This window comes from Hylobates moloch, unplaced genomic scaffold (genome assembly GCF_009828535.3).
Source record: "Hylobates moloch isolate HMO894 unplaced genomic scaffold, HMol_V3 SCAFFOLD_8, whole genome shotgun sequence".
Classification (NCBI taxonomy): domain Eukaryota; kingdom Metazoa; phylum Chordata; class Mammalia; order Primates; family Hylobatidae; genus Hylobates; species Hylobates moloch.
The window spans coordinates 53,493,833-53,510,999 of NW_026652283.1; the positions used below are offsets into that span (position 1 = coordinate 53,493,833).

The window sequence follows — 17,167 nt, forward strand, 5'->3', positions numbered from 1 at the left end:
TTGGGAGGCTGAGGCAGGCGGATCACTTGAGGCCGGGAGTTCAAGACCCGCCTGGCCAACATGCTGAAACCCTGTCTCTACTAAAAATACAAAAATTAGCCAGGGCTGATGGTGAGCGCCTGTAATCCCAGCTACTCAGGAGGCTGAGGCAGGAGAATCGCTTGAATCTGGGAGGTGGAGGTTGCAGTGAGCCGATATTGCACCACTGCACTCCAGCCTGGGTGACAGAGTGAGACTCCATCTCAAAAAAAAAAAAAAAAGTATTAGTAACTTAGTAAGTTGAAGATACATTAAAATTCTTATGGTCACATTTATAATAAATTGTTTCTATACTAGCAACAGAAATAGAGACCGCTCCAGCCCCCCTTTGAAAATTCATTATTTCATTCTTAGTTCTATTAATGAGTGACAAGAAAGATGTTAAAATCATTGTCACTGTAGAATCTAGCATCTCTCCTACAAGAAATATTTTCTTGATCTAATTGAAGAAAAAGAAATTTGATTTTTTAACTAATTTCTCCTACTAACTGATTAGCTTAAGTAATCTGTAAAATAGAAGAAAAATCTGTAAGATGGAAATAATATGGCTCTTAGAGAGCTTTTTGGTAAATTCAGTGAGATAAAAGATATTACAGTATTTTGTAAAATGTGAAGTCCTAGTAAATATGATTTAAAGATTCTGTGTAGAGTTGGGTGCAGTGGTGCACGTCTGTAGTCCCAGCTACTCAGGAGGCTCAGGCAGGAGGATCACTCAAATCCAGGAGTTTGAGGCCAGCCTGAGCAACACAGACCCTGTCTCCAAAGAAAAAAAGATTCTATTTGGACGTGAATATGGCTGAATGAAAGACAGCCATCAGCATTTAAACCAGATTATGGATCAGCCTTTTGGGAGGGAATACGCTAGCCAATCTTGGCAACCTTAGACTGCGATTCAGTAACAAGTGGCTCAGATGACCCTGGACACTTTTGTCTACTGCTTTGGACTTTAAATTTGCACTTAAGTGTTCAAAAATCCCAAGCTAAAAAATCAACTAAGGTATTTCAAGCTGACAGTGTCTCTGGGATGCTTGGCGGAAACAAAAGCAAAATCATTCTGGAGGGATAATGCTGGAGAAACCTCACTGTGCTATCTAGGAGTCTTAACCTATTGGACTAGCTATTATACTACCTATATATGTCAGTCTAATAATTGAGGTTGAAATGTCTGTCACCAACTGCCAGCCTCAACTCACTTATGAGTTTATCTAGCATAACCTGGTTACCAAAACCAGCAGGAGAAAGGAAAATTGTGAGTCAGTCTTACTTTTGAGCATAGATGCAAAAATCTGAATTAAAATATTAGCAAATGAAATCCATCAACATATTTTTAAAAGAAAGAAAGATATGTGCTGACCAAGTTGGGTTCATCCCAGGAATTCAAGGATGACTTAACATTTAAAAAATCTATTAATGTAACCTTCCACATCAGCAAATTAGGTGAAAAACCATATGATCAAATCAAATGCAGAAAAAAAGCATTTGAGGACGTTCAACACTCAAGAGTGGTAGAGAAAAGTAATTAAGCCTGCTCGTAAGCCAGACTTCTGGGTTCAAATTCTAGTTCTACCCTTGACCTTGGACAAAATACTTAGCTTACACTGTACCTCAGTTTACTTATGATGAAATAGGGATAGTAACTTCAGAGATTTGTTATAATGAGTTAATCTGTGTAAAATGCTTGGAACAATGTCTGACACCTGGTATATACTCAATAAATATTAGTTAATTATTTTTATGATAAAAGCTCTTAAACTAGGAATCTAAGAAGACTTCTATGGCCTGATTTACTTATCAAAAACCCAGAGCAGACATTATTATTAAAGATGGAATGTGTGAAGCATTTTCTTTAAAATCCAAAACAAGAAAAACATGCATACCATAACTGTTTCTCTTCAATACTGTATTAGAATTGTAGATAATACAAAATGAAAAAATAAATAAAAGGTACATGAGATGGATAAAACAAAATCATCATCATTCTCAAACAATACAGTTAGCTACATAGAAATCCAAGAAACTCTACAAATTATAAAAACTACACAATTTACCAAGGATGCTGAATGCATTAGTTTTTTTAAGTTTATTCTTAAGCATTATTGTAAAAAGCTAAAAAAATTTAAAAATTTTTTCCAATATTATTTACAATAGCAACAAAATCCTAGGACTCAACCTAACAAAAGGCATGTAAAACCTTCATAGAAAAAAATAGAATTTTTAAAAGACATTTTTAAAGGACCTAAGTAGAAAGAGAAATAATCCATGTTAATGATTAGGAAGACTCGATTTCATAAAGATCATTTCTGCCAAGTCAAACTACAAATTCAGAGAATTTTCATGAGAATTCCAGCAGATACTTTGTGGAATTTAACAAGCTTGCCCTAAAATTCATATGGAAGATAATGGAGCCAGGAATATCTAAGGCAAATTGAAGAAAAACAAGAAAGAAGGACTTGTTCTTCCAAATATCAAGATGTTATTTTACAGCTATAATAATGAAGGCAGAGACTGACTTCCAACATGACAATGTGAGAAGCTCCACTGATATGCTCCCTTGTCAAACTGGTGAAAATTATTTTTGGAACTATAGACATTTAATAGCTTCTGGAAATGGTACTAAGAACAAAAAGCAAATGAAGAGACATCTAATTCAAGAAAATCTACAAAAATTTGGTAAGAAGGAAAACTTTGTGGTATTTGAACCAAGATCACTCCCTCCTTTCTGTCTTCCCAGGTCAGCGATGTGGAGACTCCACTCCACAATGCTGTAGCCAGGAACACAGAGCTCCCTCTCCTCGCAGCTGCTAGTCAGAGGGCTTTCTTCCTGGGAGACGCAGGACAAACATTTTCCGCCTTGCCTCCAGCTACCTTTTGGTAAGGCTGTCCTGGGCAAATACTGTCTCAATTACTTGAGAGGCTGAGGTGGGAAAATCACTTGAATCCAGGAGTTGGAGGCTGCAGTGAGTAATGATTATGCCACTGCACTCCAGCCTGGTTGACAGAGTAAGACCCTGTCTCAAAAAAATAAAAAAGTAAAAGTAAAAAAGAAAGAACTGAATAGTCTGAGACTGTATTTTGCTTACAAGCTAGCAAGTTAGCCTGACAGTTTGATGGTTGCTGGCAAAAGACCCAAAACTTTTGGATCAGAGACGAAAGACTTTATTATCCATGGCACAGCAAGCAGTATGAGCTTCATGTTTTTGTCATTTCCTCTTGCCTCCAAAGTCCCATCAGAGCGATGCAGAGAGGCCCATGTAGATACTGCACACACCGTGTGTCATGGCTTAGGAATCCTAATCTTAGGGAATGCTAATCTTTTATAATGGGCTGCAAGCAAACCTTTGCTCAGGAAGAGGTATTATGTTTATTATTCTGGATGGTAAACAAACCTGCCCTCTGTTCTGGAAAGAAACACTATCTCTGTTGTCAAATCTGTTCATTACACAAACATCCTTGAAAGTTAGTCTAGAACAAAAGCTGTCTTACGTCTTCTGCACATCTTATGTACCTTTGTACCTTACGTACCTCTGTACATAAGACGTGCAGAAATGCCAGAGACCCTTCAAGAATTGTCTCCCAACAATAATTAATTGGGGAATGCAGATTAAAACATTTAGCTACAACTTCATACTGATCAGATTGGCAACATGTAAATGTCTACAAATATTAATATTAGGCTGTAGAACAACAAGAATTCTCATACATTGCTGATGAGTGTCAACTGTTACAGCCATTTTGAGATCAGTTTAGTAAGATTTAGTAAAGTTGAAGGTACACATACTCTACAAGCTAGTGATACTGGTTCTAGATATATACCAGAGAAAAACTCCTGAACATGTGTATAATGAAATATGATTTAGAACATTTATTGCAGCATATTTGTAGTAGTCAACAACTTGTTTTATTAGCCTGTCTATTCCTCTGCATGCCATGCTTGTAATATTTGTTAATTAAAATTGCACATATATACATATATGCACATACAAATACATATTTTATGGTATCAAATGCCTTTGAAAGAACCATTAAAGTGTGCATATAAAATAGTAAAATAATAAACTATTTAATCTGTAAGCCCCTGTCTATAAATAGCCCTCTAGTAGGGTTTTTTTGTTTGTTTGTTTGTTTGTTTGTTTGTGAGTCAGTATCTCACTCTTGTCGCCCAGGCTAGAGTGCAGTGGCACAATCATGGCTCACTGCAGCCTTGAACTCCTGTGCTTAAGCAATCCTTCTGCCTCAGCCTCCCAAGCAGCTGGGACTACAGGCACGCACCACCACACCTGGCTAAGTTATTTGATTTTTGTTGAGACAGGATCTAGCCCAGGCTGGTCTCAAATTCTTGGCCTCCAGCTATTTTCCCACATCAGTCTCCCAAAGCATATGTAGTAGTTATTTTTTTTTATAAATTAGGAAACCAAAACTCAAAGAGATTAACAAGCTTGCTTAAGGGAACTGGAAATTCCCATGTGTCTGTATTTACTAGGAAAAGACAGAAAAATTAATGCTTTCCCATACCTCCTTCCACAGCATTCACATCACTTACTCCTCAAACGTGTTTATATAGTATTTCTGTCATATGATTCCTCCTGTATTATCAAGAGCTGGCTGTTCTAAACCCTAATTTTCCACCCAGAAAAAATGTGTCTCAGCCACCCCCACAGCTATGATGGCAATCTGGGATAACCAGGCTTAAGTCAAATGACCGGAGAGTCAAAAAAGAGGAAAAATAAACTCTTCACAGTGGTTGTGAGGGGCCTTCAGCACAAAATTCAAGGCTACTCATTTTTCCTGATACCTTGCTTCAAGATGCCAGCCTTCTTTTACTCCAAAATATTTGCCCTAAGGTCTAGAGTTCACTGCTTTGCTTATAAAGACAACCACTGCCAGTGCACCCACATGCCCTGCTGAATCAGCTCTTATTTCCATCCCCTTATTCCTTCTTTTATTCTTTCATTCAGATGTTTTTCAGTGCCTTCTCTGTGGCATGTGCTGTGTTTTCCTTTTATTTCTCCCTTCCAGAAACTGTAGCAACAGCTAAACCAGATTGAATGTGCCCTTGAGAATTTAGATGAGTCACTCTGTCATCCCTAGTTAACCATTAGGAGTGAATGCCTGTGTGGATGTAGGAATGTGTCCGTTTAAGTTTGATATATTTAAAATGCATTTATAGATAGCAACAGGGTAGGGATTTTTCAAAAAGCATTTCTGACTGGGTTCAAATAAGCTCTATTTTCTTTATGTACTGGTACAGAAAAATCTCTTAACATATATTGTTGAACAAAAAGATTAAGGTGTAGCACAGTGTATATAGTGTGCTGCCATGAATATATACATACTTGCTAGTAAATATATATCTCTGGTTGGATACATAAAAAGCTAATAATGTTAATTGCCTTAGGGAAGAGGAGCTGTGGGGCTAGAATACAAGAATAAGATGAAAACCTTTTTCTGTAAACCCTTTTGTAACTTCTGTATTGGACCTATATGCATATATTATCTGTTCAAAAATTAAATTATTTTAAATTTAAGTATCATAGGTTCTATTAGTACTATGAATATGATACACCTTAATTATATTTCATTCATTCAACAAATACTTGAATGCCTACTATTTGCTGGATAAAATACATCAAACATTCTTTTCAAGATAAGAGATGTCCCCAGATTCATTTACTTCCCACCCAATAAAGAACCCAGTATCTATAGCGGTAAATGAGTGAGCAAACACTCTAACTGGGAGAACTCTGAGCTTGGATTTCAATGCCAACGCAACCTGAAAATAAGGCCTCTTGAACTAGAAGTAATCAGGACTCAAAACTGAGATCCTGCACATGAGCCAGGACCTTCAAAAGGCTATATCCTTGGTTTAAAAGAGGAGGCAAAGGGGTAGAAATTAGAACAAGTTGGCCTACTGGTAAAAAGAAGACAAAGAAGCTTCTCTGCTTCAGACTAGCATTTGGGTGGAAACAAAAGCCCTATAAGTTTGGGGTTCACATTTATATTCTGATTATTTCAGGAATCCTCAAGTCAAGAAATTAACATAAGTGTACTGGGCTGATGAATGCCAAACTTCTCTTGAGAAACACATCCTCAACCTATACAGTACAAAGTTCCTCCAGAATGAAGCCCCACTGAGAATAATATTGTTCACAATCCAAAATTACAAAATACACTTGAGTGAATGTCAACAGACATAGTAAACTACAGTATTAGACTTTGAGGAACTTCAGTAAAACTTGGATAAAAATGATGAGAATAAGTCTGTATAAAATCAAGGAATCAAAAACACAAGAACAAGACATTCCAAAAAAGAACAGGTAGATTTGGAAGAGAACCAAATAGAACTTATGTAAATAAAAAAAATACAGAAATTTTACAGCAGATAAGTTAAAGTGAAGAATTGACACAAGTTAAAAAAAATTTGGTGAAAATATTTGTCTAAAGAAATTGCCAAAAAGGCAGCACAGAAAGGTAAAGAAATTATAAATGTAAAGAGACATTAAGAGTGGAACAAGAGAGTTCAGCATTTATTTATCTTAATTTGTTTTTTGAGACAGAGTCTCACTCTGTCACCCAGGCTGGAGTGCAGTGGTGTGATCTCAACTCACTGCACCCTCCGCCTCCCAGGTTCAAGCGATTCTCCTGCCTAACCCTCCAGAGTAGCTGGGACTACAAGCATGCGTCACCACACCCAGCTAGTTTTTGTATTTTTAGTAGAGACAGGGTTTTACCATGTTGACCAGGCTGGTCTCAAACTCCTGGCCTCAAATGATCCGCTTGCCTTGGCCTCCCAAAGTGCTGGGATTACAGGCATGAGCCACTGTACCCAGCTTAATCTTTTTATTTTTAATTTTTGTGGGTGTATACTAGATACATATTTATGGGGTACATGAGATACTTTGATATAGGGATCCAATGTGTAATAATCACTTCATGATAAATGGGGTGTCCATTCCCTCAAGCATTTATCCTTTGTGTTACAAACAATCTAATTATACTCTTAGTTATTTTGAATTATACAATTAAATTAGTATTGACTATAGTCATCCTGTTGTGCTGTCAAATACTGGGTCTTATTCCTTGTAACAATTTTTTTATACCCATTAACCATCCCCATTTCCGCCCTCATGTCCCTACAACCCTTCCCAGCCTCTCGTAACCATCTCTCTACTCTCTATCTACGTAGCTTCCATTGTTTTTATTTTTAGCCCCCACAAATAAGTGAGAATATGTGAAGTTTGCCTTTCTGTGCCTGGCATATTTCACTTAACATAATGACCTCCAGTCCATCTATGTTGTTGCAGATGACAGAATCTCACTCTTTTTTATGGCTGAATAGTGTTCCATTGTGCATATATACCACATTTTCTTTATCCATTCATCTGTTGATGGACACTTAGGTTGCTTCCAAATCTTGGCTATTATGAACAGTGCTGCAACAAACATGGCAGTGCAGATATCTCTTTGATATGCTGATTTCATTTCTTTTGGGTATATACCCAGGATTGGGATTGCTAGATCGTATAGTAGCTCTATTTTCAGTTTTTTGAAGAACTTCCAAACTGTTCTCCATAGTGATTGTACTAATTTACATTCCCACCAATAGTGTACAAGGGCTCCCTTTTCTCCACATCCTCGCCAGCATTTGTTATTGCTTGTCTTTTGGATAAAAGCCAAGTTCAGTATTTTTAATAGGAGTTCCAGAAGGAGAAATTAGGAAAAATTAATATTTGAAGATATACTTACTAATAATTCCTAGAATTGATTTAAACATTGGGATCTTCAGATTCAGAAATTATGAGCTCTGGTTAGTAATAATCTGTGATGTTCATCTAGTAGAATACTATACAGCAATGAGAGTGAGCTACATCTACATGCAATAATGTAAATGAATCTTACACATGCTATTGAGCTGAGATGCCAGACACAAAAGAGTACATACAGTATGGTTTCCATTTATATAAAGGTCAAAAATGGGAAAAACTTATCTCTAGCATTAGTAAAGGGGATAATGATTACCTTGGGTGAAGTAAGGAGGTAGCAGGCAACTAGAAGGGGTTAACAGGGCACGGGTGCTTCTGACAGTCTAATAATGACCTGATTGTTGATATGTGCTAGTTACATGGATAAATTTCCTTAAGAAAATTTGTATACAGTTGACCCTTGAACAACGTAGGTGTGAACTGTGTGAGTCCACTTATATGCAGGGTTTTTTTGTTTTGTTTTGTTTATTATACTTTAACTTTTAGGGTACATGTGCACAACATGCAGGTTAGTTACATATGTATACATGTGCCATGTTGGTGTGCTGCACCCATCAACTCATCATTTAACATTAGGTATATCTCCTAATGCTATCCCTCCCCCTGCCCTCCACCCCACAACAGGCCCCGAGTGTGATGTTCCCCTTCCTGTGTCCATGTGTTCTCATTGTTCAGTTCCCACCTATGAGTGAGAACATGCGGTGTTTGGTTTTTTGTCCTTGTGATAGTTTGCTGAGAATGATGGTTTCCAGCTTCATCCATGTCCCTACAAAGGACATGAACTCATCCTTTTTTATGGCTGCATAGTACTCCATGGTGTATATGTGCCACATTTGCTTAATCCAGTCTATCGTTGTTGGACATTTGGGTTGGTTCCAAGTCTTTGCTATTGTGAATAGTGCCGCAATAAACATACGTGTGCATGTGTCTTTATAGCAGCATGATTTATACTCCTTTGGATATATACCCAGTAATGGGATGGCTGGGTCAAATGGTATTTCTAGTTCTAGATCCCTGAGGAATCGCCACACTGACTTCCACAATGGTTGAACTAGTTTACAGTCCCACCAACAGTGTAAAAGTGTTCCTATTTCTCCACATCCTCTCCAGCACCTGTTGTTTCCTGACTTTTTAATGGCCATTCTAACTGGTGTGAGATGGTATCTCATTGTGGTTTTGATTTGCATTTCTCTGATGGCCAATGATGATAAGCATCTTTTCATGTGTCTCTTGGCTGCATAAATGTCTTCTTTTGAGAAGTGTCTATTCATATCCTTCGCCCACTTTTTGATGGGGTTGTTTTTTTCTTGTAGATTTGTTTGAGTTCATTGTAGATTCTGGATATTAGCCCTTTGTCAGATGAGTAGGTTACAAAAATTTTTCCCATTCTGTAGGTTGCCTGTTCACTCTGATGGTAGTTTCTTTTGCTGGTCAGAAGCTCTTTAGTTTAATTAGATCCCATTTGTCAATTTTGACTTTTGCTGCCATTGCTTTTGGTGTTTTAGACATGAACTCCTTGCCCATGCCTATGTCCTGAATGGTATTGCCTAGGTTGTCTTCTAGGGTTTTTATGGTTTTAGGTCTAACATTTAAGTCTTTAATCCATCTTGTATTAATTTTTGTATAAGGTGTAAGGAAGGGATCCAGTTTCAGCTTTCTACATATGGCTAGCCAGTTTTCCCAGCACCATTTATTAAATAGGGAATCCTTTCCCCATTGCTTGTTTTTGTCAGGTTTGTCAAAGATCAGATAGTTGTAGGTGTGTGGCATTATTTCTGAGGGCTCTGTTCTGTTCCATTGATCTATATCTCTGTTTTGGCACCAGTACCATGCTGTTTTGGTTACTGTAGCCTTGTAGTATAGTTTGAAGTCAGGTAGTGTGATGCCTCCAGCTTTGTTCTTTTGGCTTAGGATTGACTTGGCACTGTGGGCTCTTTTTTGGTTCCATATGAACTTTAAAGTATTTTTTTCCAATTCTGTGAAGAAAGTCATTGGTAGCTTGATGGGGATGCCATTGAATCTATAAATTACCTTGGGCAGTGTGGCCATTCTCACAATATTGATTCTTCCTACCCATGAGCATGGAATGTTCTTCCATTTGTTTGTATCCTCTTTTATTTCATTGAGCAATGGTTTGTAGTTCTCCTTGAAGAGGTCCTTCACATCCCTTGTAAGTTGGATTCCTAGGTATTTTATTTTCTTTGAAGCAATTGTGAATGGGAGTTCACTCATGATTTGGCTCTCTGTTTGTCTGTTATTGGTGTATAAGAATGCTTGTGATTTTTGCACATTGATTTTGTATCCTGAGACTTTGCTGAAGTTGCTTATCAGCTTAAGGAGATTTTGGGCTGAGACAATGGGGTTTTCTAGATACATAGTCATGTCATCTGCAAACAGGGACAGTTTGACTTCCTCTTTTCCTAATTGAATACCCTTTATTTCCTTCTTCTGCCTGATTGCCCTGGCCAGAACTTCCAACACTATGTTGAATAGGAGTGGTGAGAGAGGCCATCCCTGTCTTGTGCCCATTTTCAGAGGGAATGCTTCCAGGTTTTGCCCATTCAGTATGATATTGGCTGGGGTTTGTCATAGGTAGCTCTTACTATTTTGAGATACGTCCCATCAATACCTAATTTATTGAGAGTTTTTAGCATGAAGTGTTGTTGAATTTTGTCAAAGGTCTTTTCTGCATCTATTGAGATAATCATATGGTTTTTGTCATTGGTTCTGTTTATATACTGGATTACATTTATTGATTTGCGTATGTTGAACCAGCCTTGTATCCCAGAGATGAAGCCCACTTGATCATGGTGGATAAGCTTTTTGATGTGCTGCTGGATTCGGTTTGCCAGTATTTTATTGAGGATTTTTGCATCGATGTTCATTAGGGATATTGGTCTAAAATTCTCTTTTTTGGTTGTGTCTCTGCCAGGCTTTGGTATCAGGATGATGCTGGCCTCATAAAATGAGTTAGGGAGGATTCCCTCTTTTTCTTTTGATTGGAATAGTTTCAGAAGGAATGGTACCAGTTCCTCCTCGTACCTCTGGTAGAATTCGGGTGTGAATCCGTCTGGTCCTGGACTTTTTTTCATTGGTAAGCTATTAATTATTGCCTCAATTTCAGAGCCTGTTATTGGTCTATTCAGAGATTCAACTTCTTCCTGGTTTAGTCTTGGGAGGGTGTATGTGTCCAGGAATTTATCCATTTTTTCTAGATTTTCTAGTTTGTTTGCGTAGAGGTGTTTATAGTATTGTCTGATGGTAGTTTGTATTTCTGTGGGATCGGTGGCGATATCCCCTTTATCATTTTTTATTGCATCTATTTGATTCTTCTCTCTTTTCTTCTTTGTTAGTCTTGCTAGCGGTCTATCAATTTTGTTGGTCTTTTCAAAAAACCAGCTCCTGGATTCATTGATTTTTTTGAAGGGTTTCTTGTGTCTCTATCTCCTTCAGTTCTGCTCTAATCTTAGTTATTTCTTGCCTTCTGCTAGCTTTTGAATGTGTTTGCTCTTGCTTCTCTAGTTCTTTTAATTGTGATGTTAGGGTTTCAATTTTAAATCTTTCCTGCTTTCTCTTGTGGGCATTTAGTGCTATAAATTTCCCTCTACACACTGCTTTGAATGTGTCCCAGAGATTCTGGTATGTTGTGTCTTTGTTCTCTTTGGTTTCAAAGAACATCTTTATTTCTGCCTTCATTTCGTTATGTATCCAATAGTCATTCAGGAGCAGGTTGTTCGGTTTCCATGTAGTTGAGTGGTTTTGAGTGAGTTTCTTAATCCTGAGTTCTAGTTTGATTGCACTGTGGTCTGAGAGACAGTTTGTTATAATTTCTGTTCTTTTACATTTGCTGAGGAGTGCTTTGCTTCCAACTAAGTGCTCAGTTTTGGAATAAGTGCTGTTTGGTGCTGAGAAGAGTGTATATTCTGTTGATTTGGGGTGGAGAGTTCTGTAGATGTCTGTTAGGTCCGCTTGGTGCAGAGCTGAGTTCAATTCCTGGATATCCTTGTTAACTTTCTGTCTTGTGGATCTGTCTAATGTTGACAGTGGGGTGTTAAAGTCTCCCACTATTACTGTGTGGGAGTCTAAGTCTCTTTCTAGGTCCCTAAGGACTTGCATAGGCTCAAAATAAAGGGATGGAGGAAGATCTACCAAGCAAATGGAAAACAAGAACAGGTAGGGGTTGCAATCCTAGTCTCTGATAAAACAGACTTTAAACCAACAAAGATCAAAAGAGACAAGGCCATTACATAATGGTAAAGGGATCAAGTCAACAATAAGAGCTAACTATCCTAAATATATATGCACCCAATACAGGAGCACCCAGATTCATATGCAGGGTTTTTTTTTAAATGAATATATTGGAAAATTTTTTGGAGATTTGCAACAACTTGAAAAAAACTCAATTTTGCAGCCTAGAAATATCAAAAAATTAAGGAAAAGTTACATATGCCATGAATGCATAAAATATATGTAGATACTAGTCTATTTCATCATTTACCATCATAAAATATACACGAATCTATTTTTTTAATTATACTCTAAGTTCTAGGGTACGTATGCACAACGTGCAGGTTTGTTACATATGTATACATGTGCCATGTTTGTGTGCTGCACCCATTAACTTGTCATTTACATTAGGTAGATCTCCTAATACTATCCCTCCACCCTCCCCCCCTCCACAAATCTATCGTTAAAAGTTAAAATTTATCAAAACTTAAACACACAAACACAGACCGTTCATGGCACCAAAGCTGAGAAAAATGTAAACGATTGTAAAAATGCAATATTAAATCATAACTGCATAAAATTAACTGTAGTACATACTGTTCTGTAATAATTTTGTATATACCTCCTGTTGCTATTATGGTGAGCTCAAGTGTTGCCAGTCTGTGCTTAAAGTGCCAGGTGATGCTGGTCATCTCTACATGAGCAGTTTTTCTCTCCAGTAAATTGGTGTATCACAGTAAAATGTGATCTCACAGTTCTTTTGTATTTTTTGTGTTTAGTACACTACCATAAACCTTGAATAACACAAGGTGGCCCATACAAAATGCCACTAGTGATGCTGGAAGTGTTCTCGAGAAGGAAAGTATGACATTACAAGAAAAAGTTAAGTTGCTTGATACATACCATAGCTTGAGGTCTGCCACCGCAGTAGCCACCATTTCAGACAGATGATTCATCTTGGAAACAGGCAACATACAGCATCAATAAATACAGTACAGTACTATACATGTATTTTATCTTATGATTTTCTTAATAACATTTTCTATGGCTTATTATATTGTTAAGAAGACATATAACATACAAAATACGTGTTAATTGACAGTTTCTTTACTGGTAAGGCTTGTAGTCAGCCATAGAATATTAGTAGTTAAGTTTTCAGAGAGTCAGCAGTTGTATGTGGCTTTTCTAATTCATGTGGAGTTGGCACACCTAACCCCCATGTTGTTCAAGGCTCAACTGTATATGATTTTGGTACTCTTCTGTGTGCATTTTATACTCTTTAAGAAGTATACAGACACCAAAAAAGTCTAAACCTAGGCAGATATACAGTAGCAGTGTTATTGTTTCTTTGTAAAATCTCATTTAGCCTTTTCTACAAATGTTTGAGCTAGGTACTGCCTTCCCCCATTTTTAGATGAAAAACTACAGTTCAGAGATGTTACCTTGACAAGATAATCCAAGCTGTAGGTTGCAGAGCCAAGACACTTGTATAGGTCTTCTGATTCTACTTCCAGACGTCTTTTCATAATTTCATAAATAATTACAGTCCTGCTGTCTTTTTAAGGAAGACATTATTTTGTGGAAAATAATCTTTTATAGAAATGAAATTAAAGAAAATCTTTTCTTATTAGTTACCTTGGTCAGTGATTCAAGGCTAGTTTTCAAGACTGTACTTGGGAGTAAATGTATATCAATATTTCTGTCTATCTGTGTGCTTTTATCTTTTTATTTCTGTTCACCAAGAGTTTATACATTAATAAAAATTACCCCGATTCAGAAATCTTGCCTAAAATTGATCTAGAACTTCTATTTCTCTCAGGTTATATTAATCATCATGGAAAGAACAAAACAAATGCCATGTATGTTAAAATCAAGATAATCAAATACTAAATATCCCTAGAAGTTCTGGCATTACAAATATATAAAACTAAAATATTCTGACAATTCAGGAATATTTAATAAAAATTACTATTTTAAATTTAATTCATAATCACTTACAGGAGTGGGTTATTTTTAATTTATAATTTTTCACTAGGTCACTGGATTCTTGCCAGTTTTTAAGGTAGTCAAAACAGTCTTGCATGTAATAATAATAATAACCATTTATTAAGCACCTATTATATGCCAGAGAACCTGCTGGGCATATTTGTTATTCATTTAATCACTTAATATTATTTAACCCTTTTTATTTAGTGGGCAGTCAGTTACTATTTGTTGATTTTATTTTATTTCAGGACTCAACCTACTCTTGGAACTTTCATAAAACCATAAGTATCGTTAAATCCAGTGAGTGCAGACAGTGTTGGGGATGTCTTTGGGGACTTAGCTATTTTTTTTATGAATTATGGTTGGGCTTGACAGCTGTCCTTGTGTTGACAGCTCTTCTGATTATAGCAGTTGTCAAACTCCATCCTTAAGCAGGTTGTAAATCCTGGCTTCTTCAGATTAGAACTGGGTCAGAGCCAATCGCAGGTTAACTAGAGGCCAGTATTCTACTACTGTACGTCCTTACTAGTTCATTCTAAATAGGCTTTGTGTGGCAGCATACTAAAACCCTTATATGCCTGTATTTTACCTGGGTTTTTTTTTGAATCTTCAGATATTGGTCCTCCTGTTATTTCGTGATTAAACATGGTCCTTGCTGAAGAGTATATTGGTGTAAGTGTGGTCTTACTTATAAATGGCCTGTTAGCCTTCCCCTCCTCTTCCTCCACTGGGAATACTAATATCATTGCATCTGTGTCTCCCAGGGGAAATCAAGGCTTTTCCTTGCACGTGCAGTCATGTGATTTCAGAGTGGGCAGGCTTTGTATCCTCATGAGCCCTCAGTCTTCCACGCAAAGCACCATCTGTTCTGTTACCTCCACACTGTTACAGGGCAGTGGGAGGAGGCATTAGAGTGAAAATAAATAAAATAAAAAAAAAGAAAGAAATTCATCATCAAAACCCTGAGGATTAATGGAGTCAGAAGGCTCACTGCTCTGAATGGAAATTCATCTTCACCTGTGCCAGTGGCAGGGCTGCCTCTGTGGCACTTGACAAATAGAGGTTCCCAGGGTACCATAAATTCAGCAACTGTTCTAATCCCTATAGACTTGCTGAAGCTTTTCCGAGATGGGCTTATGACTGTTTTTGTATTTCCCAGCACATTGTGGGCACCAGTATATCCCCTCATTAATTTGGTAAAATGTTAGCACCCTTTCCTCATTTCTCTCTCATGTTCTTTGCCTTTGTCTGTTTTGAAACGGTGGGCAGAGTACACATTTCTGAAAGACCACTCTACATTATGACTTGGGTTTCACTGAAGATGCCAAAAGAGAGAAATCAATTAACTAATGAATGTTGAGCAAACAGTAAGTGCCCAGCATTGTGCTAGATGGAGAAGAGAATACAAAAAGAAGCATATACTCAAGTAGTTTAGCATCTCATTGCGGGCTACAAAGCATATTTTTTCAACAACTATTTGTTGGGCAACTATATGTGCAAGTAGGCTCTGTGCTAACATAAACATAATGGATGCCTCTCAACAGTGAGTCTCCAAGAGATACTGCAGGTGGCCTCCTCATATCAGGATAAGATGCACCCGTGTGGTTTAGAAGGACCCTTGTCCTTTAAGTTACTCAGTCTCATTCTTTTTTATCTATATAACTTCCTCATTGTTTATGCTGTCATGTAAGTCTGTCTTTGCATAACTCCCAGGCATTTGTTAATAAAACTCCTTTCATGTGAATGCCATATTTCTTGCTCTGAATTACTGTTTTGCAACCTTAAATTCCAAATTCATATCTCACATTATAGTTAGACCTGAGGTAAAATTTCATTCACATCTCTCAAGTTAGGGAATTATTATTAGCCTCAGGTAGCATTTTCATAGCTGGTTGACTAGAGTTCCCTAGATGTGGAACTTAAATTCTTAAGCTCCATAGCTGGGTTGGTGCCCATAGATTATATCATATCTCACCACTGGAATGGTCACATCATCATACAGCATAAATGTAATTAATGTCCCTTTGTCTGAGATGGCCATCTTTTGCGTCTTCAGCCATAGCACATATCTACTTAGCCCTGATCTTCTCGCATAACTGTTGGGTTGGAATTGAGCCAAGCGTGATCTGACAGATCATGATGGTTATTATTGTGTATTATAGATTTATACAATGGGAAGTTTATTCCTGTGACACTGCTAAAGGTCCTATAAAACCTAAGTGTTTCTTACAATAAGTTGATACTAATAACTGCAGTGTAAAGGTTAAAGTAGCTAGCTCTATGCAGGATAAATAGCCTTTTTTTCACAGCTACTTGATATAAGGCAATGTGTCTTCAACTTTATTATATTTTATAAGAGATTGTCTTTCATTTTAATCCAATTTGGTATACAGTGATTCATGATAAAACCCTTCAGAAGTTTAAAATGAAAAATGTTGACTAAAATTATTTTTGGGCCAGGCACAGTGGCTCATGCCTGTTACCCCAGCACTTTGGGAGGCCAAGGCAGGTGGGTCACCTGAGCTCAGGAGTTTGAGACCAGCCTGGCCAACATGGTGAAACCCCATCTCTACTAAAAAATACAAAAACAATTAGCTGGGCTTGGTAGTGGGCACCTGTAATCCCAGCTACTCAGGAGGCTGAGGCAGGAGAATTGCTTGAACCTGGGAGGCAGAGGTTGCAGTGAACCAAGATCGTGCCATTGCACTCCAGCCTGGGCAACAAGAGTGAGACTCCATCTCAAAAAAATGATAATAATGATAAAATTATTTTGGGAGTCAATTTTAAAGTCTCAAAAAGATACTATAATCCTAAACACTCTCTTGAATCCTCGGCCTTGGTAAAGACGATACCTTCTCTTCCTCCCTTTCTGTGGCATCCCTCAAGATGCAGAATAGCTCTTGAGTCTCAGGAGCTACCCAAAACTATGATCTCAGCCAATCAGCAGTGACCCTGGGGTTGGAATAGGCAATTCTTGCCTCCCTCTACGTTTTCTCCTATTCTCCATTCGTCAGATATTAGTATCTATACCTTGGTAGCCTTCTAAGAAACCCCATGACACTGAAGGCAGAGATAGTGTTCACAAATTGTCTGATTTTAGCTCAGAAAAAAATCTCCCCTCTACTTTGGTTCACTTAGAAGAACCTCTGAGCTTA

The 17,167-nt window shown here is 37.5% G+C and overlaps 1 protein-coding gene across 3 annotated transcripts in view; it reads left to right on the forward strand.

Moving 5' to 3' along the window:
* The window catches only part of ACBD6 (acyl-CoA binding domain containing 6), a 235,814-nt gene that overhangs the window by 194,675 nt on the left and 23,972 nt on the right, over window positions 1-17,167 (forward strand). The gene's annotated exons all lie outside the window — the stretch shown is intronic.